Source organism: Myotis myotis, unplaced genomic scaffold (genome assembly GCF_014108235.1).
Source record: "Myotis myotis isolate mMyoMyo1 unplaced genomic scaffold, mMyoMyo1.p scaffold_m19_p_14, whole genome shotgun sequence".
Lineage (NCBI taxonomy): Eukaryota > Metazoa > Chordata > Mammalia > Chiroptera > Vespertilionidae > Myotis > Myotis myotis.
The window spans coordinates 18,228,629-18,246,841 of NW_023416318.1; the positions used below are offsets into that span (position 1 = coordinate 18,228,629).

The window sequence follows — 18,213 nt, forward strand, 5'->3', positions numbered from 1 at the left end:
TTAATTTGCATATCTTGTTGATTAGCCGATGGGAAGGGTAGCGAAGTTACGGTTAATTACCATGTTTCTCTGTTATTAGATAGGATATCCTGTGAATGTTCAAATGACTTTTCTCTCAGTTTCTCTGGTTCTAGAAGAAGTGGGAGTTAATGCAAGTTCTAAAGCTGCATAAGTTTTTCTTATCTCTTGTTTAAAAAAAAAATCAGTATTTGAATTCCAGATATGTTAGTATCCAGTGAATGATCTTGAGTTTATGGCAGGTTTTTGTGTGGTTTTTTTGTTTGTTTGTTTGTTTTAATGTAGTTAATGCTTTGTTTATTAAACAGCTTTATTGAGATATCATTTATATACCACACAGTAATTTTTAGTATAGTCACAGAGTTGTGCAACCATCATCAGTATCAATTTTAGAACATTTTCATCACCTGAAAAAGAAACCCCATAACCTTTAGCTGTCACATCCCAATCCCCCTAGTTTCCACACCCCAAACCTAGGCAACCACTAATCTTATTTTCTGGATTTGCTTATTCTGGACATCTATATATATTAAATGCTAATATTTAAAGTATTCCCCTTGGGAGTTCCACCAGGATACCGGGAGTTCGACCGTTTGCTATGATATGTGCTGACCACCAGTGGGCAGCACAGAATGAAATAAGGCCCCGGCCGGCAGCCAGATTGGCCCTGATCGCCAGCCAGGCCTAAGGACCCTCCCCGTGCACCAATTTTGTGCATTGAGCCTCTAGTTTCATATAAATGGAATCATACAGTATATGGTCCTTTCACTTAGCATGTTTTCAAGGTTCATCCATGTTGTAGCAAGTATCAGTATTTTATTTTATTATATTATTGCCAAGTAATACTCCATTGTATGGATGTACCACATTTTGTTTATTCATTCATCAGTTGATGGATATTTGGTTTACCACTTTTTGGCTTTTATGACTAATGTTCACTGTGAACATTTGTGCATAAGTCTTTTTGTAGACATGTTTTTATTTCATGTGGGAGTGGAATTCCTGGTCATATGATAACTTTATGTTTGATCATTTGAGAGACTGCCAGACTGTTTTTGCAAAGTGACTACACCATTTGACTTTCCTATCTCAAGATTCCAACTTTTCCACATCCTTGCCAATACTTGTCATTGTCTGTCTTTTTTATTATACTCATCCCAGGGAGTGTGAAGTGATATCTCATTGTAGTTTTGATTTGCATTTCCCTAATGGCTAATGATGCTGAGTATTTTTTGGCTATTTGTATTCTTTGGAGAAATCTCTGTTCAGATCCTTTACCAGTTTTTAATTTCATCATTTATATTATTTAATTGTGAGGGTTCATTATATATTTGTATCTAAATATAGATATATCTGTATCAGATATGTGATTTGCAAATTTTTTTAATACTCACCTGAGGATATTTTTTTTATTGATCTTAGAGAGAGAGAGACAGAGAGAGAGAAACATCCATGTGAGAGAGAAATATCGATCCATTTGCCTTCCGCATTCACCCCAACTGGGATCAAACCCAAAACCCAGGTATGTGCCCTGACCAGGGATAGAAGCCCCAACCTTTCAGTGCATGGGACAATGCTCCAACCAACTGAGCCTCACTGGTCAGGGCAGATGCAAATTTTCTTTTCATTCTTTGGGTTATGTATGGCAGTACTTTTCTTTTTCCTTTTTAAAACTTTTATTTTTCCATTATAGTATACATTCAATATTATTTTGTATTAGTTTTAGGTGTACAGCATATTAGTTAGATAATCGTAAACTTACAAAGTGCTTCTCCCAATTTTTCCAGTACCTATGTGGCATCATATATTACAATATTATTGACTATATTCCCTATGCTGTTCTTTATATCCCAGTGACTATTTTGTAACTACCAATTTGTACTTAATCTCTTCACTGTTTTCACCTGGTCTCCCAACCCCCTGCCCCTCTGGCAACCATCAGTCTGTTCTCTGTATCTGTGAGTCTGTTTTAATTTTGTTTTTTTATTTTGTTCTTTAGATTCCACATGTAAGTGAAATCATATGGTATTTGTCTTTCTCTGACTGACTTATTTCACTTAGCATAATGCCCTCTTGGTCCATCCATACTGTCAGTGGTAAGATTTCATGCTTTTTTATGGCTGAGCAGTATTCCATTGAATATGTACCACAATGTTTTTATCCACTTGTCTATTGATGGGCATCCTATATATAATAAAAGCGTAGTATGCACATGGTTCCCTCGAACGTGAGTTTGTTCGGGAGTTCAACCAGGGGGCAGGGCCAGCCAAAGGAAGGGAGGGAGGCCCCAGCCAGCAGCCAGCAGCCCCTAGGGACTCTACCAGTGCACGAGTTTTGTGCACTGGGCCTCTAGCTGTGAATAACACTGCAATGAACATAGCAGTTCATATTTTCTTTTGAATTAGTATTTTGGGTTTCTTTGAATATTTACTTAAAAGTGGAATCACTGGGTCATAAGGAAGTTGCATTTTTAACTTTTGAAGGACCCTCCATACTGCTTTCCACAGGAGGATGTGCATGAAAGGGAACCCTTGTGCTTCAATCTGCATTCCCACCAACAGGGCACAAGGATGCCCTTTACTCCACATCTTCACCAACATTTGTTTGTTGATTTATTGATGATAATCATTCTGACAGGTATAAGGTGATATCTCATTATGGTTTTAATTTGCATTTCTCTAATGATTAGTGGCTTTGAGCACTTTTACATATGTCTATTGGTCATCTGTATGTCCTCTTTGGAGAAGTATGTATTCAGGTCCTCTATGTGGCAGTACTTTTGGTATTTAGATTTCTTTCTTTGGGTTAAGGGGATTTCGAGGTTAGCAAAGTCCACAAAGTGGGAGTGTGAACAGCCAATTCAGGGAGGCCTATCAGGTGAGCAGAAAAAAACAAATCTCCATGATACGCCAATCATCGCTTTTATTTGTCTGATTTTCAGCTTTCTTTTTATGGTATAAAATTGGAATAACAGCCCAGCCAGCATAGCTCAGTGGTTGAGTGTCAACCTATAAACCAAGAGGTCATGGTTCAATTCCTGGTCAGGGCACATGCCCCGGTTGCAGGCTCGAGTCTCAGTAAGAGGCATGCAAGAGGCAGCCGATCAATGATTCTTATCATTGATGCTTCTATTTCTCTCGCCCTCTCCCTTCTGAAACAAAAAACAAAAAACCATAAAAAATATGTAGAATTGTAACCACACACAGCAAAGAATAGAGCTAGAGGTGAAGATCTGGCCATCTCACATGATAATCTACACTAATAAAAGACAAACATGCAAATTGACCATACCTTTGCTATGCCTTAAGCCACGCCCACCAGCCAATCAGAGTGACTATATGCAAATTAACCCAACCAAGATGGCGGCCAACAGCCACGGAGCTGGAGCAAGCAGGAGGCTTGCTTGCCCCAATGATGGAGGAAGCCAAGCTGCCACGGCGGCTCTGAGCTCCACTCAAAGCAACAAAGTTTCAATTATAGAAGGTAAATAAACCCCAGATACCTGCTTTCAGCCAGCTGTGGCCACGGAGCTGGAGCGAGCAGGAGGCTTCCCTCCCACCCACCCTGGCCGGCTCTGAGCTCCACTCAAAGCAACAAAATTTAAATTATAGAAGGTAAATAAATCCCAGAATAAAAAAAAATAAAAAAAGGAGAGGCTGGGAGCTTCCGTTGCTGGAGGGGCTTGGCCAGCCTGAAAACACCCATAAGCCCCTCACCCAGACTGTCCAGGCCACCCCAGTGGGGACCCCCACCCTGAAGGCGGTGTAACCAGCTGCAAACAGCTATCATCCCCTCACCCAGGCTGGCCAGGCACCCCAGCGGGACCCCCATCCTGATCCGGGACACCCTTCAAGGTAAACCAGCCGGCCCCCACCGTGCACCAGGCCTTTATCCCATATAATAAAAGGGTAATATGCAAATTGACCCTAACAGCAGAATGACTGGGAATGACTGGTCACTATGACACACACTGACCACCAGGAGGCAGATGCTCAATGCAGGAGCTGTCCCCTGGTGGTCAGTGCACTCCCACAGGGGAAGCTCTGCTCAGCCACAAGCCAGGCTGATGGCTACCAGCACAGCGGTGGTGGCGGGAGCCTCTCTCGCCTCCTCAGCAGCACTAAGGATGTCCGACTGCAGCTTAGGTCTCCTGGATGTCCGACTGCAGCTTAGGTCTCCTCCCTGCTAGATAAGTGGACATCCCCCGAGGGCTGCCAGGCTGCCAGAGTGATGTCTGACTGCCAGCTTAGGCCCAATCCCCCAGGGAGTGGGCCTAAGCCAGCAGGTGGACATCCTCTGAGGGGTCCCAGACTGCAAGAGGGCATAGGCCAGGCTGAGGGTCCCCCCCAACCCCCGAGTGCACAAATTTTTGTGCACTGGGCCTCTAGTACTTACATAATGCGAGGTAGGAGTTACTTGTTAGCTGACTGCTCTGTTCTTTAGCATTTATGGTATTGCCTCCAAAATAATGAAACTAATGAGGAAATCAAAAAGATCTATTAACTAACTCTACTACTTAGCCCTATAGTAGAGTTCATCAAATAATTTATTCTTCCTGGATATAGATTTTTTTTCTCGTCTATAAAATGAGGGAATTGAAAGGAAAATTAAGCAAGTTGAATAGGATATTCTTTAAGGTTCTTTCCAGCTCTAAAATGTGCTTATATGATACAGTAGGACCAGTGATTTTTTTTCTTCCTGCCTCCAACAAGGAAGAATTAGGCCTTCTTGGAAAATTTTAGGCTGCAATGTACCTTTTCCTCAAAAGGATTGATGTTAGTGGGTTGGGCAAGTAAAAACCTGGACACCTGTAGATAATTCAGGAAAGAATTATTATAGAATAGCAAATGCCTTCTGTGTGAGTTTGCCTTATGGTTTAGAGCAGGGGTGGGCAAACTTTTTGACTCGAGGGCCACAATGGGTTCTTAAACTGGACCGGAGGGCCGGAACAAAAGCATGAATGGAGTGTTTGTGTGAACTAATATAAATTCAAAGTAAACATCATTACATAAAAGGGTATGGTCTTTTTTTTTTTTTTTAGTTTTATTCATTTCAAACGGGCCAGATCCGGCCCGCGGACCGTAGTTTGCCCACGGCTGGTTTAGAGGAACATGACCTTAGTGTTACCAGTGAGGTGCAACTAAAGAATGAAATAATTTACACGCCTGCTGTGGGTGTGGCTAGAAGCAAAGGGATTGTGAGGAATGAGTACTTCATTGCTTCCTTAGAAGTATTCAGAGATCATTAGAGAAGAAGCAAGCTCTAGGAGGTCACATGTGTTGGTGAAATCAAAACCTAGGCTACAACTAAATAAGAAGAAAAATAGGACCATAAGATAAAGAAAAACAACTGAAAAGGCCTAGAAATTGTGAGGTAAGTGCACTTTGTTTTGTTTTGTTTTTCTGGAATGATTTTTAAACATTTTCAGGGTATTGGAAGTTTAACATTGGTCCCTGACCTCAACTGAGATAACTGCCAGAAGTTTAGGCATTGTAAATGAAGACAAGGAAGTTTTAAGCCAAGCCAAATATGGAATAAGAGTAGGAGAAAGGTCATTTAGATTCAAGTTCATTTGTCCCATCAGCCAAGAAAGCTAAGTAAAGTTTTGTTTTTGTATTTGAATGGCCTCCATGGAGTTATTAATCAGACATCATTGTAAATAAGGCACATGTGGAAATCAAAAATAAAGTTCTTTACAAAAAAATCAGAATTCAGATTGGGAAAGAAACACTTAAAAATTTAATTCTAGCCCTTCTCTCCCTTATGAATATGGGTCTTTGTCCTATAAAAATAGTTCATCATACTCAGAAAATATAGAGTATTTTTGTTTGTAATGTCTTAGAGCTCTTTAAGAAAAGTATATTTCCTCAGGAGATTATTTTGTATAAACACAGAGCTTGATATACATAAGGAATTTTTATACTCTTAATCATTAAAGTAGTTTATGATCATAGCATAAGAGTTGTTGACATCTTGGTTGCCCTAGGAGTTGAGCAAGAAATACACTCCCACAGTTAATAAGAGAGTCAATATGTTGGTCTAAAGTATGGCAAGTCCTTGGGTTTTGTTGTGACACAGTCAGTCACAACTACATTCTGCTTAGTATGAGTATTGGACCTGTCATGTCCGGCTTCTTGAGCAGTTTCATCAGACTAGAATCACATGACCAAGGCAGGCTCACCAATTAGCAAAATCTTTAGATAGAATATGCCCAGATCGTTTGTATAGGTATGTTTCCTGGACTGGATGTGTATCTATATTGGATGAAAGCAGGATACCTGAGCAGATTGTCACCTACGTGGGCCTGCTGCCAACAGAACAAGCAAAAGAAACATGCAGATTTACTGAAAAACAGCTTCAGGGGATGTGGCACAGTTGTGGAATGCTGGGAAGCAACAGAATTAAACCTGCTGCTATATGTAGAGGGCAGTTCATCTTGTGCCAAGGTGTTAGGTGACAAGGTATTATTGGACTTAGGACCAACAGAAGTATTTTTATATAAGAGAATATCGGCCCTGCACTAGCCATTTGGCTCAGTGGATAGAGCATTGGCTTGTGGACCAGAGTCCCAGGTTTGATTCCAGTCAAGGGCACATACCTCAGTTTCAGGCTCCTCCCTGGCCCAGGCCCCAGTCAGGGCAACCAGTTGATGTGTTTCTCTCACATCAATATTTCTCTGTCTCTCTCTCTTCCACTCTCTAAAAATTATTGGAAAAATATCCTCAGGTGAGGATTAAAAAAAAAGAGAGAGAAAGAGAATTTAGGCCCTAGACTTAAGTTGAGTGTCAGTTTAATGGGTGGATAGTATAGATCAGCAATTTTCAACCGGTGTGCCAGAGAATTTTTAAAATATGCAATACCTGACTATTTAGTCAGGGACACTGACCTCTTTTCTCTTTTCCCTGAACCATCTATACTAATAAAAGGGTAATATGCTAATTAGACCGAGAGACCTTCTGGACACTCTTCTGGACAAAGCCATGGTGGCAGGGCCGAGGCAGAGGCGATTAGGGGCAATCAGGCCAGAAAGGGAGGGCAGTTGGGGGTGATCAGGCCGGCAAGGGGGGCCAGTTGGGGGCGAGCAGGCCGGCTGGGGGGGGCATGCAGTTGGGGGTGAGCAGGCCAGCAGGCAGAGTGGTTAGGGGTGATCAGGCAGGTGAGCAGTTAGGAGCCAGCAGTCCCAGATTGTGAGAAGGATGTCCGACTGCCAGTAGTCGGACATCCCCCAAGGGGTCCCAGATTGGAGAGGGTGCAGGCCGGGCTGAGGGACACCCCACCCTCCTCTCCCGCACGAATTTCGTGCACCAGGCAACTAGTCCTATATAATAAAAGCCTAATATGCTAAGTGTCTGGTCGGCCATTCAACCAATCAAAGCGTAATATGCTAATGATATGCTAAGGCCACTCAACTGCTCGCTATGACATGCACTGACCACCAAGGGGCAGTCAACCAGTCGCTGTGACATGCACTGACCACCAGGGGGCAGATGCTCTGACTGGTAGGTTAGCTTGCTGCTGGGGTCCACCTACCAGGACTGAGTAACACAGGTCGGACACGCCCTGGAGCCCTCTGGTGGTCCCTCCCTGGCCCCAATTGTGCACCGGTGGAGTCCCTAGGCCTGGCCTGCGCCCTCTCACAATCCGTGCTAAGGGAACGCCCCCTCCCCTGAGTGCACAAATATCGTGCACTGGGCCTCTAGTAAATATATATAGGTCATATAATAGAATTGCATCTTATTAACCATGTCACATAATAAGGTTGCATCTGATTGGTTAATTCTTGGTACCAGAAATCCTTACATATATAAATATAGGCATAGGCATCTGATTTTTTTTTTAAGTCACTTTGTAGGAAAGAGGATAATTATTATTATTAATTTTTTGGTTAATGTTTAGCAAAATATATAATATTTTTTGGTGTGCTACATAATTTTGTAATCAATTTGTGTGTCATGAGATGAAAATGGTTGAAAATCGCTGGTACAGTTGGTTTGCATATGCAGCTTATTGAACAGGTATGAACTATCATTTATTCTTGTGACTTGAATTAGCATGTGGGTGTTTTTTTTATTTATCTTAAATGTAATTAAGCACAAAGCAAGTTCACCTTTGGCTGTGTAGAGGAATAGACTAGTTCCTTGCACAACCAATCCTTCACCATAATAGAACACATTCTTAAGAGAAGATATGGGGGAATTTGGAATAGTAGGCAATAACTCCTCAAATGAAGGTTACAGGTAGCATAATCTAAAAGCAGCTAAGTTCAGTAAGTATGGTACCTTCGGTAGCTTATTTAATGAAGCTTGTATACTTCCAACTCACCTCTAGGTACTGCTGTCATTCTTCCATGTTAATAAGCAGCAAATTAATCTGATTTATTTTAAAGTATAAAGCTGGGAATAAACAAGCATGATCATTTGAAAATGTGATTGAATTTTCACCTGTTCTTATGCCTGTAATATACTGTATAGTGTTGTAAAACAAAACCCCCCCCCCCAAAAAATCTGATGTATTTTGAGTGCTAAAAGGACACTCTTTCTTCACATGAATTATATTGATTCTTCTGTTTTTTTAAAAGGAGTGTTCTTTAACAGATTATTATACTAAATATGTTCAAATAGGCTATTACACTATCATGAAAAGGTAGTTTAGTATTTCAGCTCTACTTCTGACATTTATAGAGCATTTATATAGTTAATTACATTAGCCTTTTAAGAACCCCTTTTGAAGTACCTAATTTCATAACTTGAGAATAAGCCCATGTTAGAATTTTTTCTGTGCTTCTTGCTTACTTCCGTTTCTTCCCTTTTGGGCCACAGACTTCCTTAAGGAGGAGGTGAGAGAGAAGCGAATTCTTACTTCAGCCAATAGAATCTAGAATTATATAGTGTTTACCTATTTTGCATAACACAGGCTCACCCACACACATTATGAGATGCTTAAGTGAAAGAACACTGAGCAGACAGCTATTCACTGTGTGATTCTAAGTGTAATTGGGAGATGCTTTAAATACTATCTGGATTTTATCCTCTGGTGAGAAGGTTGTTTGTCTAGCTTGTGATAGCGATGGAATAAAGAGGTAGGTGTTTTGTGGCTTAATTTTAAGTGTAACATTGTCAGGGCTTCAAGGTTCCAGGTAAGTTTGCAAAAGGAATGATTTGAATCATAATTAATCAGATCATTTATATTTAATTGTTTCACATTTTTTTCACATTCAGCTTTAGACATGTGTAATGTATGAATTGCATTTTCCGTTTTAGGGAAAAGATATAATAAATCTTAAATTCCAAAGGCTTTTGTGTATTTAGGGAGGCTTTACACTGTTACTCTCACCTCCATAATTAGTCTTAAAAAAAGCATAAGAAAAATAACTGGGTGTTGATTGCCTGTTGACAGGAAACTGAAAACTCTTCCCTTGTAATGTTTTTCCAATCCAAGCTACAGTATTTAGTGTGGGTTTTTTTGTTTGTTTTGTTCTTTTTTACATATTTTAGAACTTAATGTTATCTGTTGCTTTCTTTTGAATTATTAAATTTGAGAATTACATTGCTCTCTGAAGGAACTTGGTAGCCAGAATGACGGTGCTGTCATTGTATTTTGGCTAGCCGTTAACAGTTTATTCAGAGTCTAGTTTTTTAACCATAAATCTTCTCCTGAGTTGCTTTCAAAGAGATCTAGGCTTTGGGATAACTGCAGTTTAATATTTAAACATTTTCAGAAGGTAGGGGAAAATATAGAGAATTTTTAAAATATTGAGAGTCTTGCTTTATACGAATTTTAAGTGATGTTTCTACCTGGATATCTTGTTGTTGTTCTTCTGATATGGTGGGAAGAGATTTAATGATTTTAGATCTGGTGATTTATGGGGGCAGAGGAACCATCTCTTCCTGCTAAAAAATGAACAATGATCGTCCCCAGCAGTGTTGTTTTTTTCTGAGTCATTTTATTTTTATTAAAACAAAAGATATACTTGAGATTATTTTTCTTTCTATAGGAAATTCATGAAAAACTGAATCTGCTTGCTAGAACACTGACATGTTGCCCAATACTGTGTGTTTATTCTTTATCATTTTCTAATCGATTTGTGAGGGGGAAGTACTCTCTTCTGTATATGTAGAAAAGGCAAGTATCGGTGACGAGAAAAGTTGCAAATTACGATCATAATTTAAATTGATCACTATTTACTTAATTGGAGTGTTGTAATACAACAATAATTAGAGTGGGGAGAGAACGTTTGTAGAAATACCCAAGCTATATGTATGTACCGTTTTCCTAATGAAAAGAGTTAAATGGGAATACCATACTGAGTGATTTAAAATATTCATTCTGCTAAAAAATAGATGTTCTAAGCCTCCCACACACAATATCTCTAAATTGCTGCTATAAAAATTTATGGAGAAAACATTATGATTTGGTCAAAGAAAGATCAGCTGCTCCTTTTCAGAACATTTCATGAACCAAAGAGAAAACTAGAACTCGCATAAGAGGAAACTTTTGTTCATTGGTGAGATTAGATAAAGTTATTATTCTCTTTTTTTAATCCTCACCCAAGAACATGCTTAGAGAGAGGAGGGGAGGGAGTAAGATTAATATGAGAAAGAAACATTGATTGGTTGTCTTCCGTAGGCACCCTGACTGGTAATAGAACTTTCAGGTGCACAGGACGATGCTCAACCAACTGAGCCACTCTGGTCAGGCGAAAAAGTTTTTGTTTGTTTTGTGGGTTTTTAAATCTTTATCCAAGGATATTTTTCTCTATTGATTTTTTGAGAGAGTAGAAGCGAGGGAGGGAAGAAAGGTGAGACAGAGAGACAGAGAAACATTGAGATGTTAGAGAGACACATCGATTGGTTGCCTCCCGCACACCCTCCAATCAGGACCACGGATCAGACCTGTAACCCAGGTCCGTGCCCTTGACTAGGAATTGAACCCAAGACCCTTTGGTGCATGGGCTAACGCTCCAACCACTGAGAACAAGGGCCACGGTGAAATAGTTATTTTATTATGGTGATTTCCCTGTTAGTAGCTAACTTTACTGGTTAGAAACAATATGGGAGATTCAATTGTAATTTGAATTTTCGACTACATTTCCCCCCATATCTTTTAAATAGAGCTTATAATGGAATTGTGAAACTATAAAAGACTTAATGTCCCTGTAAGAGCAGGGACTACATATACTAAATATTATTTTATTTAGATGTGCTGTTGAGAATCAAACATTTATGTAGCACTCAACCTTTAAACAAATTGCAATGATTTTTGAGGCCTTTGGTTATATTTCAGGGCCTGTCATGTATTAAGAGCAGTAGAAAAAGTAGAATTAACTATATGGTGTTGAACTTACTACAAAGAACAGATTATAACATTTGTTTAGATACTGAAAAATAAAGATGAATCTCTGAGAAAATAATTAAATTTTAAGTGATCACTATAAATTAATGAAGTATTGTTAGGACCTATAATACTTTGTATGACTAAATATATATTAGGTATTCTTAAAAAATACTTTTTTTGTTTTACATTACATTTGTTCCTTGAAAATCACTGGCTTAACTTTCACAGTTTGAATAATTTCAAGAGACCCACAGTCTCTGTATGACTTGGTGTATTTAGTGAGTGGACCAAGCAGATGGCTCAACATCCAAATTTCAGTGCAGCTTTGTTGTTCTCATTCAGTCCTCATGACAAATTCTATGAGATGTGGGAAATACTGTTGTTATTTTATAAGATGAGAAAATCATGTGCCTACAGAGCTAGTTTTAGAGATCTGATAATTCAGAGTTGGCCCTAGGTACACTCATAACTTTCTTAGTCCTTTATAAGTGTCTCTTGTAGTTTGAAGAAAACATTATCACAAATGAAATAATTAGTGAATAATTCAGAAAAGTGTTTCACTTTCTTGCTTTTTAAAATGAAAGGTATCAAAATTACCCAGCGCTGCTGCTTCCTCACTCTTCTTCCTCCCAGCTCCCCTTTCCATTCCCTTTCATAAATTCTTTAAAGACTAGGATTCATGTAGTTAGGTAGATGGAATTCAAATAAATTCAAGTACTGTTAAAGATTTCAGTATACAGCATTAATTCAGAAGCTGTGATATAATTACATATACAAAATGTTTTCTAATAAAACTATAGTAAAATTGCCCTTATATCATAACTTTTGTAATTCCCCAAAGAAGACCCCATGAAGCATGGTTCTATCAAATTCTGCTCAGTATGTTGGTGAATCACTTTGGTTCAGGTATTGCTCAGTCCAGTGAGTGGCCACACTTGTGTAGTAACACTCCTGACCAAAGGGGCTGTGGAAGGTGCAGTTTTACATCAAGAGAGAGGACATGAGAACTGGCAGGCACTGTGATTTGACAGGACCAAATACAGCTTGGAAATCTTGCACCTTTAGGCAGTGAGAAGGCTGAAAGGAAGCAAACCTTGAATCTTGAATCTTGAATTCATATTTTAATGCCTTTTATTAAATGCCTATTTTGTTTGTTTTCCATTATTATTATTATTATTATTATTTTATTTTGAAATAATGTAGCCTACAGAAAATATGGAAAATAAAAGAAATTAAGTACATATATATATATGTACTTAATTAGTGTGCCGGTGGGGTCCCTTGGCCTGGCCTGTGGAGATCAGGCCGAAACCAGCAGTCCGACATCCTCCAAGGGGTCCTGGATTGTGAGAGGGCGCATGCCAGGCCGAGGGACCCCACCAGTGCACGATCGATCGGGGCTGGGGAGGACCATAGGAGGGCTCCAGGGTGTGTCCAGCCCATCTCACCCAGTCCCGATCACCCGGACCCCAGCAGCAAGCTAACCTACCCGTCAGAGCATCTGCCCCCTGTTGGTCAGTGCGTGTCATACGACCAGTCAAACGATCAGACACTTAGCATATTAGGCTTTTATTATATAGGATTATATAGGATATATATAAAATGTACTCAGCTTCACAATCTGTATAACCAGAGTATATTTATCAAAACTAGGAAATTAACATTGGTACAATATTATTAGCTGTAGTATTGAACTGTAGACCATATTCAGATTTAACCAGTTTCCACTGATGTCCTTTTTCTGGCCCAGTATCTAGTTCATGATCCCATGTAGTTGTTGCATCTCCTTAAACTCCTCCAATCTGAGGATTTCTTTGTCTTTCCTTATATTTCATGACCTTGGAACCCTTAATGAGTACTGGTAGTTATTTGTAGAACACTCGTCAATTTGGGTTGGTCTGGTGTTTTCTCATGACTAGATTGGGGTTATGCATTTTTTGGCAGTGTACCGCAGAACTGATGTGTCTCCAGTGCATCATAGAAGATACATATCAAAATGTCTCATTACAGATAATATTAAGCTCCGTCAGTGGTTAAGGTGATGTCTTCCAGGTTTCTCCCACTGTGAAGTTACTATTGTCACCTGTATAATTAATAAATCTTTTAGGGTAGATACTTTGAGGCTATTGTTGTTGCCTTTTTTTTTTAATCTATATAATTTGGTCATTGTTTTATAAGGACTAAAGAAAACCCATATTACTCTATTTCTGGAAGTGATTTACCTGTTCACAATACATTACACAATACTTTTTTTGGAAGGGCCCATAATCTACATAAAATTAATATGGTTTACTTCTGGGATATAAAAATATGACCATGGATTCAGTATTCCATTTTTTATTTCATAAGTTGCTATAGATTTAAATTGACTGGAAAAATTTTTATTTTATTCATTTTTTTCCAAGTTTAAATTTTATCCAAGGAACTTTTTAAACAGCTTTAAATGATTGATTGAATTATTGAGAAAATTAAAATTGTTAGTATTACAGAAGTTTATTCCCAAGTTAGGGCAATAGCATTTATGTAATCTTTTGCTCTTTAATACTTTATACATAGTAGGAAAAGAATTGAGGTATTTTCTTGTTCGTTGTTTAATTTTGTTTCCCAAAGTAGTTCTCTCCTCTCCCTCACACTCCCCCCTACTCATATTTTCAGCAGTTCCAGAGTGTTGACTAGAGTTTGAATTGTAAACTTATAGTTTTCTTAATCTATAAAATGAGGCTCATAACAGTTTCTGTCTCATGATCGTTCTGGGAAGTAAATCAGTTAATACATGTAAAGTGCTTGGCACAGAGACAGAACCCAGTGTTAGCCACTCTGAGAAAAGGGTAGCATAAGCATGAGTTGACTGCCAGGTTGATGCTGGCTTTAGAAAATGATAGAATTTCCCATGAATACACTTCTATCCAATGTTTTTGTTCCAAATAACCATCTAATCCCACCGAATTTGGTGTTTTCTGCAGTTTTGTTTCAAGGTTTTTAATGGTTAAACCAAGGGGAATTTCTAGTTCTGCTTTCTGAGAAGCATATCATCATTTTAGGAACTTTGGTAATCTAAAAGGATGGCAGGAACAATAAACATATCCTTTGTTGTGTCTTTTAAAATACACTTTCTAGATATGGGGAATTAGTGATCATTTGGGGGTAGGGTGGTGCAGTTGTATTTAACCCCCCATTAAACAATGCCCTGCAGTTTTGTCTTGGCTGTCACTTCGCAGGGAGTACATGAAGCCTTCTGTTCCTAGGCTGTCTGGACTCAATTCTAATAGGTGTTTCTTCCTGATGGTACCCAGGAATTTGCCTTAGTGTAATACCCTGCTTTTCCTCTTGGGTTCCTTTCTCCCTTCCCCATTTTTAAAATGAACATGCAAAGTCCACTATGGGGGAACATTCTCTCTTCCCGTGACCAGCACCAAAAGAGAGAACGCGGGGGTTCATGAATCTTGAGTAGAAGGCGACGAGGATTAAGGAAAAATGAAATAATGAGACAAGACACAGAAATAGAAGAAGCTGGGACCGGGTGTGGCATCTGCCCTCTAATAGATGAACAGAGCCCCCAACACTGGAAGTAAGTTTAATATATACTCGAAGTAACAGGAACTTACATCACATCTGGGTGCGCCTTGAGTTCCTGGCAACATAATGGGATCCACCCCCTTTGCACCTGGGCTGGAAAAGGTCAGACTGAGTGGCGTTCTTGCCTCTTGGCTAGGACCGCCCCCGGGGCGTGGCTCTGCCTGCGCCCTGGGTTCAGCTGACATATTTAAAAATGCCCAATGTGCTTGCCAGTGGCCCCCCACAGTCCACTTCATTTACAGAAGTTTTTATTGTTGGTCACTACCAGGAAACAGGGTTGACAAATACAAGGAACATTGAGGAAGTGACAAAGGTTCAAATAATCTCAAAAAGCACTAGTCATAGTTGAATAGTTGTAACTAGTCTATACTAGAGTATAACTTGATTAGGGCTTATTTTACACAGATGTACTTCCTATTTCTAGTCTCTCTCTTAACTAGTCCCTTAATAGGGTCTCTTATTCTTAGTATGGAATCAGCTCTACCCAACCTTGTCTAGGGTGTGATTAGTGATATCAGAATACCCAGACTACTTCTAGGAGCAAGATAATAATTATACTTGATGTAGTTGTGATAGGAATTAAATGAGTTAATGTATGCTGAATCAATATGTGGGTTTTAGTTCTAGCTCTGCCAGATATTACCTGTTTGGCCTTGAACTAGCCACTGGCCTTTCCAACTGACACAGTTTGTTCCCTTATCTGGAAAATTGAGTTAAAAAGACTTTCCTACAAGTTCACAGGGCTATTGTAAGAGTCAAAGTAATCGTATGTGAAAGCATTTTGCTAATTAACATTCTGTGCAAGCACACTATACACCTCTATCCAAGATTGATTCAGATTGACATCCCTTTTTAATTTTTCTAGACATGGGTCCCCTAGGTCAAAAAGATACTTCCTTATCTGGCCTCCACAGGTTAACACTTCTCTAAACGTCAGACTACCCAGCACTGGCCTTATAGCTACTGCTACTGTCACCCCAGCTCCAGTCCCTTTCCTTCACTTGAGAGAGGTTGTTTCATTATTAAAATATCTAAATGCATAGAAATGTTAATAATTAATCACCATCATGGTATGATGATAGATCCAATTCTCTCTCCCAGCCACTCTTATCAGTTATAATGAAATACTGAAATTGCAGCTACATTTAAAGCTATTGCCTTTACTAACACAGGGTTAATAATAGCCCTTTAAGACATCAGTATGATGATGTTAGTAAGAAAACATTTGTTAAATACCTTAGTATGCGGCAAGCATTGTGCCAAAAATAGGGAAAATTCCCTCCTAAAAACAAATTGTCATCCCCAATTTGAGATTTAGAGCAGTGATTCTCACAGGATGAATGGAAGGTGAAACTATTTTTTTTTTATTGAGTTTGTTGGGTGACATCTGTCTGTATATATAAAAGCCTAAGCGACCGGCTGACTGTTCGACCAGCTGACCAGTAGCTGTGACACACACTGACCACCAGGGGGCAGATGCTCAATGCAGGCGTGGAAGCCACAGGCATGGAAACATGGAACAGGCTGATGAATCTCAGAGGGAAGGGGGGATGGCAGGAAGAGATTAACCAAAGATCTTATATGCATACTAGAGGCCCAGTGCACGGCTTTGTGCCCTTGTGGGGTCCCTTGGCCTGGCCTGATCCCCGCAGGCCAAATCCATGCACCGGGCCTCTAGTTGGTTAATAAAATTATATAGGTTTCAGGTGTACAGTTCTATATGAGATATTTTTGATGATCACAACTAGAGATGCTATTAGCATCTCGAGGGTGTAAAGGCCAGTGGTACTGCTGAACTTCCTATAATCACAAGCCAGCTCCTTACAATGTCGAAATATTAGTAGTGCCAAGGTTGAGAAACCCTAGTTTAGAGGAACAAATACTGTCCTTAGGTAGGAAAGATGTTAATTGCTTTCCTATCAGGATGAAAATAAGTTATCCTTGTAGGTGATAGAATATCACAATAGCCCTGTTAATTAGTAGGAAAGTCTTAATGACTAGCATGTCATTTGGCTACCCTAAAGGGGAGGCTTGGAGTTTACCCAGGGAGTGCCTTGTATCATGGGAATAGGAGCGTGGACTTTACTTCCTTCATTGCTGTGTTGAAAAAGCTAAAGACACTGGCAAAAGTAATAACCTCATAATTTTACTTCTGACACTATTGTTTCTCCTATCCCTTCTCTCCTTTTATGGAAAGCTGCTGCTTATTAATCCTGCTAATTGTGAAAGAAGGAAGAAGGTGATTAATTTTTCACTCTTATCAAGAAACTACTATAAATTTAACCACATTCAATTATATCAGCTAAATTGGTTTCATAAAATGGCTCCACTACAGATATACCGAAACAGTTCTTTCTGTTTGAGTTGTCCTTTTGAAATCAACCAGAAAGGACCTCTAGTATAGATGGAAATCTCTTTCATCAGAGATAATATATGCAATCCACATTATATTTTTCACCATAGAGCATCATAACATTTCCTAAAATATTTACCTTTTTTTTTCTCAACACCTCTTTGTGCCTACTCACTTGCCCACCAAAAATAGAAGTGTTAAAGATGAATGTAAATATCTGAATAAGGTCTGTTTGTTCCTTGTTTAGTATTTGTTTAGCTTTTTATTTTTTCAGGGCAGGAATTTTGTGCTTGTGTTTAGTAGGTAGTAAGCAAAAGGCTGTGTGCAATATAAATAAAAGAAAATGTGTTATGTTGAGGGAGAAATTTGGACAAAGATTGATTTCTCAGTTTTCCTTTATGTGAAACAGACAAATATTATAAAAAGTCTTTCCTTGGGGAAAACTTGATATGAAAATAATTGTAGTTCACTGGCTTTCAAGAACATATGATTAGAATGTTGCATTAGCCAGCCTGGCCAGTGTTGAGCATTGACCTATGAACCAGGAAGTCATGGTTCGATTCCTGGTCAGGGCACATGCCTGGGTTGCAGGCTCAATCCCCAGTGTGGGGCGTGCAGGAGGCAGCCAATCAATGATTCTCTCTCATTATTAATGTTTCTCTCTCTCTCTCTCCCCCTTCCTCTCTGAAATCAATAAAAATGTATTTTTTTAAAAAGAATGTTGCATTAGTCAAATTAACGAGACTATTTCAAATTTATATATATATATATATATATATATATATATATATATATATATGCTAACTTTTCATGTTTTAACTCCATACACAGAAAATAACACTATTCCAGAATATACTTCTTTAAAAAAAAATTTTTGTTTAACTTTGGAAGGTTCCTGCTGATAGAGCAACATATTTAATTTTCAAGGATCA

The 18,213-nt window shown here is 39.0% G+C and overlaps 1 protein-coding gene across 3 annotated transcripts in view; it reads left to right on the forward strand.

Moving 5' to 3' along the window:
* The window catches only part of PELI1 (pellino E3 ubiquitin protein ligase 1), a 57,423-nt gene that overhangs the window by 19,348 nt on the left and 19,862 nt on the right, over positions 1-18,213 (forward strand). Inside the window, exon 1 of one of the 3 annotated variants that reach the window (XM_036334363.1) lies at positions 5,260-5,391. The exons of the other annotated variants lie outside the window; for them this stretch is intronic. The gene's annotated coding sequence lies outside the window, so the exon portion shown is untranslated. Of the gene's footprint in view, positions 1-5,259; positions 5,392-18,213 lie in introns of those variants that run through there. 3 annotated transcript variants of the gene reach the window in all.